General features: G+C 33.0%; 1 long non-coding RNA gene across 1 annotated transcript; it reads left to right on the plus strand.

The window, feature by feature from the left end:
* Positions 1-2,119: 2,119 nt before the first annotated feature.
* LOC105710288 (uncharacterized) lies at positions 2,120-10,709 on the plus strand. The gene is made up of 4 exons (XR_001105729.1): positions 2,120-2,167; positions 9,543-9,635; positions 10,409-10,509; positions 10,645-10,709. It is a non-coding gene; the product is annotated as an uncharacterized LOC105710288 (long non-coding RNA).
* The last annotated feature ends 458 nt before the right edge of the window (positions 10,710-11,167 follow it).

Here is an 11,167-nt window from a genome sequence, read left to right on the forward strand (position 1 = left end):
ATGTTGGCATAGTTTCTAATATATTTTGTTCCTGGGAACTAAATCTTAGTAAGTAGCAAATCCAGGATATCTGTTTCTCCATTATGTTTAATAGATGTAGTAAAAAGGTAAAATAATTTTATGCTGTTTTCTTGAGTAATACTCTGGAACTATAATGTTGTGTTTTCTAAGTTGTTGAACTCAAATATCTTTTCAGGAAGAGAACATAATTATTTAGTTCTTTCTTTCTTTCCTTTCTCTTTTTCTTTCTCTCTCTTTTTCTTTTTCTCTTTCTTCCTTTCCCTTCCTTCTTTCCTTTCCCTCCCTTCCTCCCTTCCTTCTCCTTTCTTCCTTCCTTCCTTGCTTTCTTAATACAAAGAACTTCAATTTTTATTCCCCTAGATATTTTTGTTTGTTTTTATTTTTTTTAAGGCAAGAAACTCATGGAGTGGTTATACACTCTATTCCTAGGTCTATGTTAAAAGTTAGATAAAGACCAGGCAGGGTGGCTCATGTCTGTAATCTAAGCACTTTGGGAGGTTGAGGCGGGTGGATCACCTGAGATCAGGAGTTCTAGACCAGCCTAGCCAACATGGTGAAACACTGTCTCTACTAAAAATACAAAAATTAGCTGGGTATGGTGGTATATGCCTGTAATCCTAGCTACTAGGGAGGCTGAGACAGGAGAATCATTTGAACCCAGGAGGCAGAGGTTGCAGTGAGCCGAGATCACACCACTGCACTCCAGTCTGGGCAACAGAGCAAGACTGTCTCAGAAAAAAAAAGGCTAGATGAGTATATCAACATGGCCAGAAGCTCTCTAATATTTTATTACTCTGGCCAAGGCAATTACATTTTAGACATAAAATACAATATTACAAAGAAAATAACAAATACAATACAGTATTTTCTGTGAACATTCTATACTTTACCTAGACCCTCACCAGTGCTAGGATAAATCTAATGAGAAGATTGCCAAAAATCCTTGTCCCTGAGGGGAGATTTTCTTTCTGTCTATGAAGATAATGAACTATTTTCATTTTCTAATTTGAGAAGACAGCCAAATGCCCTGCTGGGTTTAATCTTCTCTATTCCAGAGTATTATTTGGATTCTACAGGCCACATTGACGATTTATGTGCCTTCATTTGATTAGCAGATTATGAAGGTGGAATGTATAAATGCACTTCTTCAGCATTAAGATTGGTTAATTTCAGCATTAAGATTATTTTATTTAAATAAGAATTGTACAAAATGATGACTGTAATAATTAATAGGCATTGTATATTTCAAAATTGCCAAAACAGTAGATTTTAAATGTTTTTACCATTTAAAAATTATATGAGGTGAATTTGTAAGTTTGATTCAATCATTCCACAATGTAAACATGTATTGAAATATCACATTGTACCACACAAACCTATGCAATTGCTATTTTTATTAAAAATAGTTAAATAAAAAGAAGAGCAACATCACCTATTTGACAGTGCTCTACAGTGTAACCATTTTCATAAGAGATAGGGAATATCAGTGAGAAATAGCACAATTCATGTAAATCAATGTGAGAATCATCCTTTAATTTGATACCTCCTCATTTTACATTTGTTGTTTTTAAATTAATAATTTCCTAAAGAGTTCGATTTGATCAAACCTGTTATACTCTTCAAGTAGTCAAGGTACACTTAAGAGTTCAATTTCCATGCCAATTCATTGTCTTGAAATGAAGTGATGAGGAAGACATATTTCAAACACACTTGGGTGATATCCAGAGTTGACAGAAGCAGAAGCCTTGTTTCCATTTTGTGTCTCTTGCATATCAATAATTTATAAGCTTGACCAAAAGGACTGCATAGACCAAAAGGACTTAAGACCTTTAAGGAATGACACAAAAAAAGAAACTCATACATCATTTTTCATAGGGTTTAATTAAAAATAGGCAAATTTGCTTGGGATTCATTCTCCATCTCTAATAGTAATAATAATAATAAACCAGTTTCACATGCCTTGCCCTGCAGGGCATGGAACGTTCAAATAGAAAAGCAGCATGGTGATGGGGCTGACTGTTCCAGAATTGATGTGCCCTTGCTCTGTGAGGAATACAGCTCATCTGTACCAGCAAATGTGTTGGCTTCTGCCTGCAATTGTATCATTCAGATGTACATTGTAAGAAGAATTCATGGATAAGCCCAGGTAAGTGTTATTACTCGTGTCCTATCCTGGTAAAATTATGTAGTGTATACATGCTGTGAAAGTGCTCACTTTTGTCCAAGTGTTTTTCTTTGAAAAGTTTCTTATTGGTCCCTGTTCAGTGTCAGATTCTTGACTTCTTTTGGCAGCACTTAGAGATGACATGTAGGAAGGGGCATTACAGTGTTCAGTGTAAATAAGAAATTCCTTTTTAGTTAAAATTTTAGGATTCTCTATCTTATTATCTCTCTTAACTTAAAAGTAAAACTATAAGTTCTTGATTGTGTTATTGGTGGACTTTCTAATGTGTTCTTTCCTTCTTTTTATATTTTGTTTCTTTCTAAATATAGTGAAATGTCTCTAGGTAAAACAGAAATCAGTAAGTCACAAATCTGAAATATATTCTTCAGTCATGAACTTCACAGGTAACCAGTGTTCATTACAGAGCCTGAAGTTTTTGCATTTTTAAGAACACTTTAAATCAATGCTTTTTGAGTGGCTCTGAATAATTTGAGCTAGTTTTCCTTGGTTCTTTAATGTCCCAAAAATGAACTGTTGCAACAATTGCACAAAATAGTGCAATGTTAACTTATAATTTTCAAATTATTTTTGCATGAATGTTGCTTTTAATTTAAACAGTATTATATAAGTTAACATTCTGGAGTCTAAAACATTGTTCATTCCCTCTGTAATGTCCCTGTTACAGACATTGAAATAATTTCACCTTTCTTAGATCAGCTTAATAGAGCAACAATGGAGAATCATTTGGTTTCACTTTAAAAAAGCATACTGATAAATTTGCAACATAGTTTGCAACTATGGCTCAACTACTAAGGATATTTATTTTCAAAGGAAGTGATAGTAACCCTGTTCTACTCCATGAAGCTTGTTAAGGTATTCAACATAAGGCCAAGGGCATATTTTTAAAGAAAACGAAATGAATACTCTCAATTTATCAATTGTTCTGTCATTAGGGGTCCAAACTATTGTATACTTTTTCTTGGATCATTAGGCAACCTTGTAATAAGGATAAAAAAATGTAAATGTCTGGAACAATTTGTTCATAGCTATAAGCCTACAACCATGGTGTTAAAAGCTCCCTAGTGGCAAGGTAGTTTCAGAATTCCCATATGATATATAGCACTGCAAATGAGGTACTATGAAAATTTCTACAGATGGCTGCTTAACGTGTAAATTAATCTGACTCAGTAAGGATCTTGCCAGTCACTGGCAGCTATAATTATAGATCAGAATAAGATCTTGCTCTACAAATTTGTTCAACCAGAGAACTGTAGCATATACCCAAGTTTATTTAAATGCTTTAATTATTTACTGACAGGATTTGTGACACATGTGTGCTTCAACTAGCGAACACTAATAGGAATGATATAGCACCATGTTAGTAGCATAAAACAAACAAGGTAATTAAAAAGTATAGAGGAAAAACAATGCAAAATAACAAAACCAAGTGTCCATCTCCAAGTACAATAGATTTTCAAAGCAAATGGATCAAATAACAGACATCAGTCCGAAGGGGCATTTTGAAGGATCTAATTAAGTATGAAGCTGATACTTCTTTACAATCTTATAATCTTAAAATTAAAATTAAAATCTAAGTTACCCCAATTAAGCCCTCATTAACTAGCTGAATTCAGAGGTCTACTTAAACTTCAAGGTAACAGCTGAAAGTTTATTTAAGACAAGCATATTTACACTTAATGAGATTCCTATGAATTTTCAGCTTTTATTTGAAAAGTTAAGGAAAGTCCCAACCTTGAAAGTCACATCTGTTCTATTACTAGAACTAGAAAACAATCCCCTTCCTCCTATTAACTATGAGAAACAGAATTCTCCAGGAAAAAGACACTTTGCAATTGGCAAAGAATCCCTTTTCCCCCCAAGGTAATCTTTAATATTGTCCTTATTCAACTGAGGTAAATCCTAATTTAAATAAACTAATCTGAAACTCCATTCAAAAAAATGAAGAAGTGGTATAGTAAGAGGAGATCTACTATTACAATTTCCACGCACTCCTCATTCTCTTTGAGGGCAATATTTAAAGATAACATTAACCAAACTCTCTGCCTAATATTGAGGAATGTGGCCTCCTTTTCCATAGTGCCAGTCTGTCAATGGAGAGATGATTAAACTATATCCATTTTTCTTCACCTTCATTAAGAAAGTATGCAGCATAATGTAAGGAACACAGGGCTAGAAGTCATGACCTTGGTTTCTGCAAGAATAACTGATTGTCAGTAAAGCACTTAACCTCTATGAACTTCAGTTACTTCATCTATAAAAAGAGAAGCTTGGGCCAGAAGACATCTAAGGTGTCTCTTTCAGTTCAGTATTTAATCATCATATAAAACAGTGTGTATACAAATGAAAATAATGGACTGTTTCTCTAGCTAATTTTGGCTCTTTAAACAAAACTTCTCAGTGATATGGATGTTTTCAAGGAAAAAAGAAGTTTGCCCTTATTTTTCATGTCACTTTAAAGACACAAAAAGCCCTACTTTTAGATAAAAGAGATATGTACCTCCATGATATATTCTGAGTCACTGGAAAATCCCTATAACTCACTAAAGTCTCTGAAATTGTCAGCTTTAGAGTCACTGCTTCATGTTAGATGGCAGCATTTTTCTGTAGGCTTTGTACTTGATTTACTATTATTGGGTTTATCAAACTGGGAGCATGAATGTTTAGTGATCTGATCGAGTTAAGGTTATTCATATTTAGTGCAAATGAGTTTTCTAAATCATGTCTCAGGTCCCCATTCTGCAGTCCAGTATGGAAGGATTTGGGTGGAAAAGGCACTGAGTATTAACATTTTAGAAAAGACTCCTCAAAGACACTGCATTAAGGATAACTAAGTATTAGCAAACACCAGAAAAACAAGGACAGGAACTCTGTGTCTCAAGATATTCAGGGTACTCACAAAATATGATATCCCACTGGGAGGAAATGGGACTTCCTCTTTTCACTAAGAGGAAAACTTAGTGTTTTGCTGCCAGTCTTTATCATAAGCTCCTAATAGGGTTTGACTCTTCTACATTCTTTAGTCCCTTAATTAAAGCAAGACTAGAAAAGTGAAGTGCAACAAACAGCAATGGCTTAGCAGCCAGGGCTTTTATTTTATTTTTTGTTAGAAAAACAATACAGCAAAAGATAAACATGATTTGATGATTGCTACCTAACACTTGTATTTGGTGTTAGGAGGAAAGTAGAGATTAGTGGAGAAAATGGCAACTCCCACGTCTAAAAGGGGGCTGCTCAGGTCCTCAGTTGTAGTCAGTGTTCACATATGACTGGGGCTCAGTATTGCCGTGTCTTCTGAGTTCTCACAAGAAGTCTTAAATCTATACATTTACAAGGAATCCTCCATTTAACAAAATTTGACAGCAATATATTTTTTTTAAAGTTTAAAATATTATATAGATTAAACACATTGGTAGGCTAGATTGACTCAAATCCACCACTTTTCAACTTTTGAACTAGAGCCCCATTAAACATCTATGTAGATATCAAACCCTAAAAAGCCAACACTCCTAATTGAATAAAAACAACAATAACAACAATAAAAAAACTGAATGCCCAGTTGAAAACCCTACCTGGGGGCATACCATAGGATATCATCACCTGATTTCTTTGATGTTAGCCTGTTACTCAAATCACAGTGCCATGCTTTCACTGGTTAAGAATTTTTTTTCCAATACTGTGGATTTGGAAGTATATATCACCTATAGAGTCAAAGATCACCGTCATTATTGTGACTAAAATAGCAGTCATATTATTAGAGACACTGACATACACTCAAAAAATTAAATGTGGGTATTTAAACATTTGAAAAAGGATTATGCAGTGTATCTTGTCTATACTCTTTGCAGCTGATAAGTTATTAAATATGTTTGGAGGACAGTAAGTGATTTCTTTATAAAAGAGATAATAGTGTTTTAATTTTTTATTTTTTTCTTGTCAGCCATTTATAGGGCAGTATCCAGTGTGTTCTTTCTTTTGCAGATTGCCACAAAAAAGGCAACACTGAATTTGAATATGTCATTGTTTTTTAGCTGCTCTAAATGCAAACTAAGAGAAGAAAGAAAATTCAAGTTAATTAAGGCATAATCCACTAATGCCATAAATACCACCACTACCATCAACAAAAATAACACTCAGTACTCCTAAAACACCTCTAGCTCAATTTTTTGTTTTGATTGAGTAGGGTATGATACTCCTTCGTTTTTGTATTTTTGGATTGATTTCATAGGATCTAAGCTAATACCTGGGGCAGTGGTGCGCAAATATTTTTGGTCTAATTCCCCATTACTTAAAAATAGTTAATATTATATATGTAGCCATATATAATATATAGGCCATGCGTATACATATATGTATACACACACACACACACACACACACATACGTGTATCTATTTATATATTCAACAATAATTTATATAGCACCTAGCAAATGTCAGAGACCAGAGACCCAGTAGTAAGCGAGACAGCTACTTTGTATTCTATCCTAAATTTTATAACCTGGTGATTGATGTAAACATTAAACAAAAAACATTAAAAGAATTTTTGAAAGTTTAATTGTGAATAGTGTTAATTAAGAAAAAGAGTCTCTAATGAGGAGATTAACCAGGGCCTGGTGTGGGTGAGGACTGAGAGTTTGGGTCTTGGAGGACAACTAAGAAAGTAGTGTTTATGTTAGACTTGGAAGAAGGCATGAATGCTTGCCAGACCAAAGATTAGTGGGATAGCATCCATAGCAGCCAAAAATCAGAGTTGACTTTTAAATACTTTTTCCCTAATGGAGCCTCATTCAGCTTTCTTTAAGGCCTGTCAACAATTTCACATTTTATTACACCTTTGGTAACTGGTAGTACTATTGGGAAAGGCATGGGTCATATAGACTGGGTTCAATGTGCTCACTGTGGAAACAAAAAAATTGAATAAACTCTTTGAATCCCAATTTTCTTATTTGCAAACAGAAGATATAAAACCTTGTTTCTTCTCTAAACTTTTTTGGAGATTAAATTAGGTAAAATATATTAAGCAAATGGCTCAAATTTGATATACAGTAGTTGTTAGTATATTTTCTTTCCTCTTAATGATGAAAAACCCTGAAAAAAGATACATGTTAAGGATATTGCAGGTGGGTAGAATTATGAACTAGAATGAGAAACTTTAATAGAAGGCACTTTTATCCCTGTATAAAAGTGTTTGCTTGCAAACTTTTTTTTTGGCCTATTATTTACTCTTCAGGAAACAAATAATCCTGCTTCCAGTAAAACAAAAGCTGCCATTTGTTTAATGGAAGACACTGTATTGAGCAACTTCAGTAAGATGTTTAGTTTGGTCTTTACAAGCCAGGGGATGAGGTATTCTCACTTACATTTTACAAACAGAGAAACTGAGGTTACTAGTGTTAAGTGATTTCCCCAAAGTCAAACTCTTATCAAGGAGATGCTTGGGATTTAAATTTAGTTTGCATAACTCTGAAGGCCATGTTCTTAAAACTCTGGGCCATATTTTATGGAGTAAATATTTTAATTATGTGTGGACATGGTTGGGAATAACTTGAAAAAAACCTGTTAAGTGTTAGATTAGAATTTTATATTTGAAATATAAAAATGTTTATTTTTATGATACAAACATCATAAAGTACAATTCAAAAGCTATTTTCTTAGTTCATATTACTAATATTTTATGATATTAGTAATGATATATTAGTTCATAGCTAAGAAATATCATAAGATATCATATAATATCATAAAATATTAGTGTTTCCTCAAGGGAAGGGTGGGAGAAGCTGTTTCAGGATTTTTATTTGATTGTTCTTTTGGATTTAACACAGAAAGATTTGAGAACCATTGGCATGGAAAGACATAATGAAATTTAAAATATTTGCTTTAAGTATTTTTCTTCTGATTGTCTCCCAATAGGAAATAATAGAAAACGAGAAAAGAGTTATATACATGAGAATATTTACTTAAATTTGATTTTAGAAAGTGAGCAATTAGAATTGACATCTTTATCCAATAATAGAAAAATAATTGATTAAAACAGAATTAATCCATAAAAATGAATATCAATTAGCCATTTAAAATGATGGTCCTAAAGATACTGTCAAAATAGATAATATTTTAGTATATGAAGATATTTGGAGGAAAGTGGGATATAAAACTACCTATATTAAGATTTTAAGTCGGAATGGAGTCTAGACTCTCTTCTCACCTGCAAAATCCTGTTGCAGTGATCTCCATATCTATCGCCATGGCCCCCCTTAAACAAAGTCTATCTAATCATATTTAAAAAAAAGAGAAATTACAACGATATAAAAATAGAAATATAAACAGACAACAAAATGATAACAGTTGTTCTATTGGATTTACATATAGGCAATTACATTATTTTTTATTTTCTATTCTTTTTAAAGTGGCCAAAATGCTTTAAATTTTTCAAAACTATTTAAATAAACAGCACACACCAAGTCATAGACATTCAGAGCAATTATTTCCAAAATTACTCAATGGTGGATTATTTGTCCATCAGCTCACTCTATCTTTTTTTAATACAACTAGACAGTGATTATCATATTTTAATACATTTTTTATGTATCTGGTTCATTTGCCAGCCTGTTAACTAATTAAAAACTGGGATTGTGTCTTATCCATTTTTGTATATTTAGTGCTTAGCACAGTGGCCTACATTTAGTAAGATTTCAATGTACTTTGGTTTAATAAATGGATGAGTCACTATATCTTAATACCATTTGTTTCTCTAGTGTGGATACAAGGGCTTGGTGATAAAAATTGTTTTATTTGTAGTGGGAAATTAAGTTTACAAAATAACAGATTCAGGCAATGACGATCAGTAGTGAAAAACACAAGAAAAGACAGGGAGAGCAGACCTTATTTGCCTCCTGATGGAAATACACAACACCTTCAATGAAACATTCTTGCCTAAAGTTGACTGTGAAATAGAAGACATTCCAAGATTCAACTAGTAGAAATATAAAAGACAGAAAAATATTAAACAAAATCATAAAGATTCAATCATCAAAGTCCAGAACATGAGAACTCTAGGGGAGAAATGATCCAGTTTTGTCAACAAATAAATTGCAAAATAAAAAAAATGAGAGAATGAAAATATATAGATTAAAAGAGACCTAAGAGGCCAATCAATCAAATGCAGACTGAAGCTGGTTTGAATACTTATTCAAACAAGCAAGCAAGCAAACAAACAAACAAACAAACAAACAGTATGAAAAAGAGACATTTGAACTCTGGTGTTTTGATTGTATTATACAATTAATTTCAACTGTGATAATTATAATGTGATCATTTTATTGGTGTGTTTGTGTCTTCTAGAGATGCATACAGGCATATTTATGGATGGTAATGAAGTCTGGGTTAGTGAGTGGAAGAAGGAGGGGCTTAAATGAAAATGAAACCGGATTGCTTGTAAGTCCATAATTGCTAAAGTCAGATGATGGGTATGCGGTGATTCATTACACTATGCTATACATTTATATGTGTTTGAAATTTTTTGTAATAAAAAGTTTTAAAAAATAGTTTGAAAATAATTCAAAGCAAAACAAAACAAAGAATCTTAAAAAACTGGCTTAGCAAGGAGTCCTTGTTTGATCTATCCATAATCAATTGCTTTCTAATAACCTGGCCAGTAAAGCCCTTCATTTGTTTTGTCTATGATAGATCAATACATTTCCATCTTATGGCTATAATTCTTTAATGTTTATTTTTCTTTCAATAGTTTTTGGGGGTACAGGTGGATTTTGGTTACATGGATAAGTTCTTTAAAGGTGATTTTTGAGATTTTAGTGTACCTGTCACCCAAGCAGTGTACACTATATCCAATATATACATACTTTTATCCCTCACCTCCTTTCTAACCTTCCTTCCTGAGTCCACAATGTCCATTGTATCATTTTTATTCCTTTGCATCCCCATAACTTAACTCCCACTTGTGAGAATATATTATATTTAGTATTCCATTCTTGAGTTACTTTACTTAGAATAATGGCTCCAACTCCATCCAAGTTGCTGCAAAAGACATTATTGTGTTTCTTTTTGTGGATGAGTGGTATTCCATGATGTGTCTATGCCACATTTTCTTTATCTACTCATTGGCTAATGGGCACTTAGGTTGGTTCCATATCTTTGCAATTGTGAATTGTGCTGCTATAATCATGCATATGCATATGTCTTTTTCATAGGATGACTTACTTTCCTTTGGAGAGATACCCAGTAGTAGGATTGCTGGATATGATTTTTTTCCAATGATTTAGTACTCCTAGGAAGAATACAGCATATAAAGGTAAATATATGCAAATGAATGGATAACTGTTAAAGAACCACTAGTCTTAATTTCACAAATCTCTTTTATTGGGAGAGAACCAACACTTTGATTTCTTTGGCATTCAATTATTTGTTGTTCATCTGCCTCTCCTAGGAATTCAAGACTCCCCAAAGGCTTCCTGAAGCAAAGGCATGTCTGGAGCACTATGTAGAGTTAATTAGGTAAGCCAAATAGAATATAGAGATTAGCATAAAGTATGGTTAACCATGTCTACTACATGCTAATTGTTTTCTTACCACTTATAAAGAAATGATTATATAGTAAATTCATGTTCCAATTTTACTGTTATTTAGAAAGAGCCATTATGTAAAAGACACTAAAAACTTCTGTAATGGTTGGTCATTATATGTCAACATGGCTCCATCATGGTTCCCAGATATGAGGTCAAACATTATTCTGGATGTTTTTGTAAGGATGTTTTTTGATGAGATTGACATTTCAATCTATGAATGTTGAGTGAAACAGATTTGACCTCCATAATGTGGGCAGACCTCATTCAATCAGTTGAAGACCTAAATAGAACAAAAAACTGATCTCCACCAAGCAAGAGTAAATACTGTTACTGGCAGCCTTTGATCTTGAATGGTAACATTGGCTTTTTTTTCCTGGAATTTCA

The sequence above is a fragment of the Aotus nancymaae genome, unplaced genomic scaffold (genome assembly GCF_030222135.1).
Source record: "Aotus nancymaae isolate 86718 unplaced genomic scaffold, 86718_ANA_hifiasm-v0.15.2.pri h1tg000007l, whole genome shotgun sequence".
NCBI lineage: Eukaryota > Metazoa > Chordata > Mammalia > Primates > Aotidae > Aotus > Aotus nancymaae.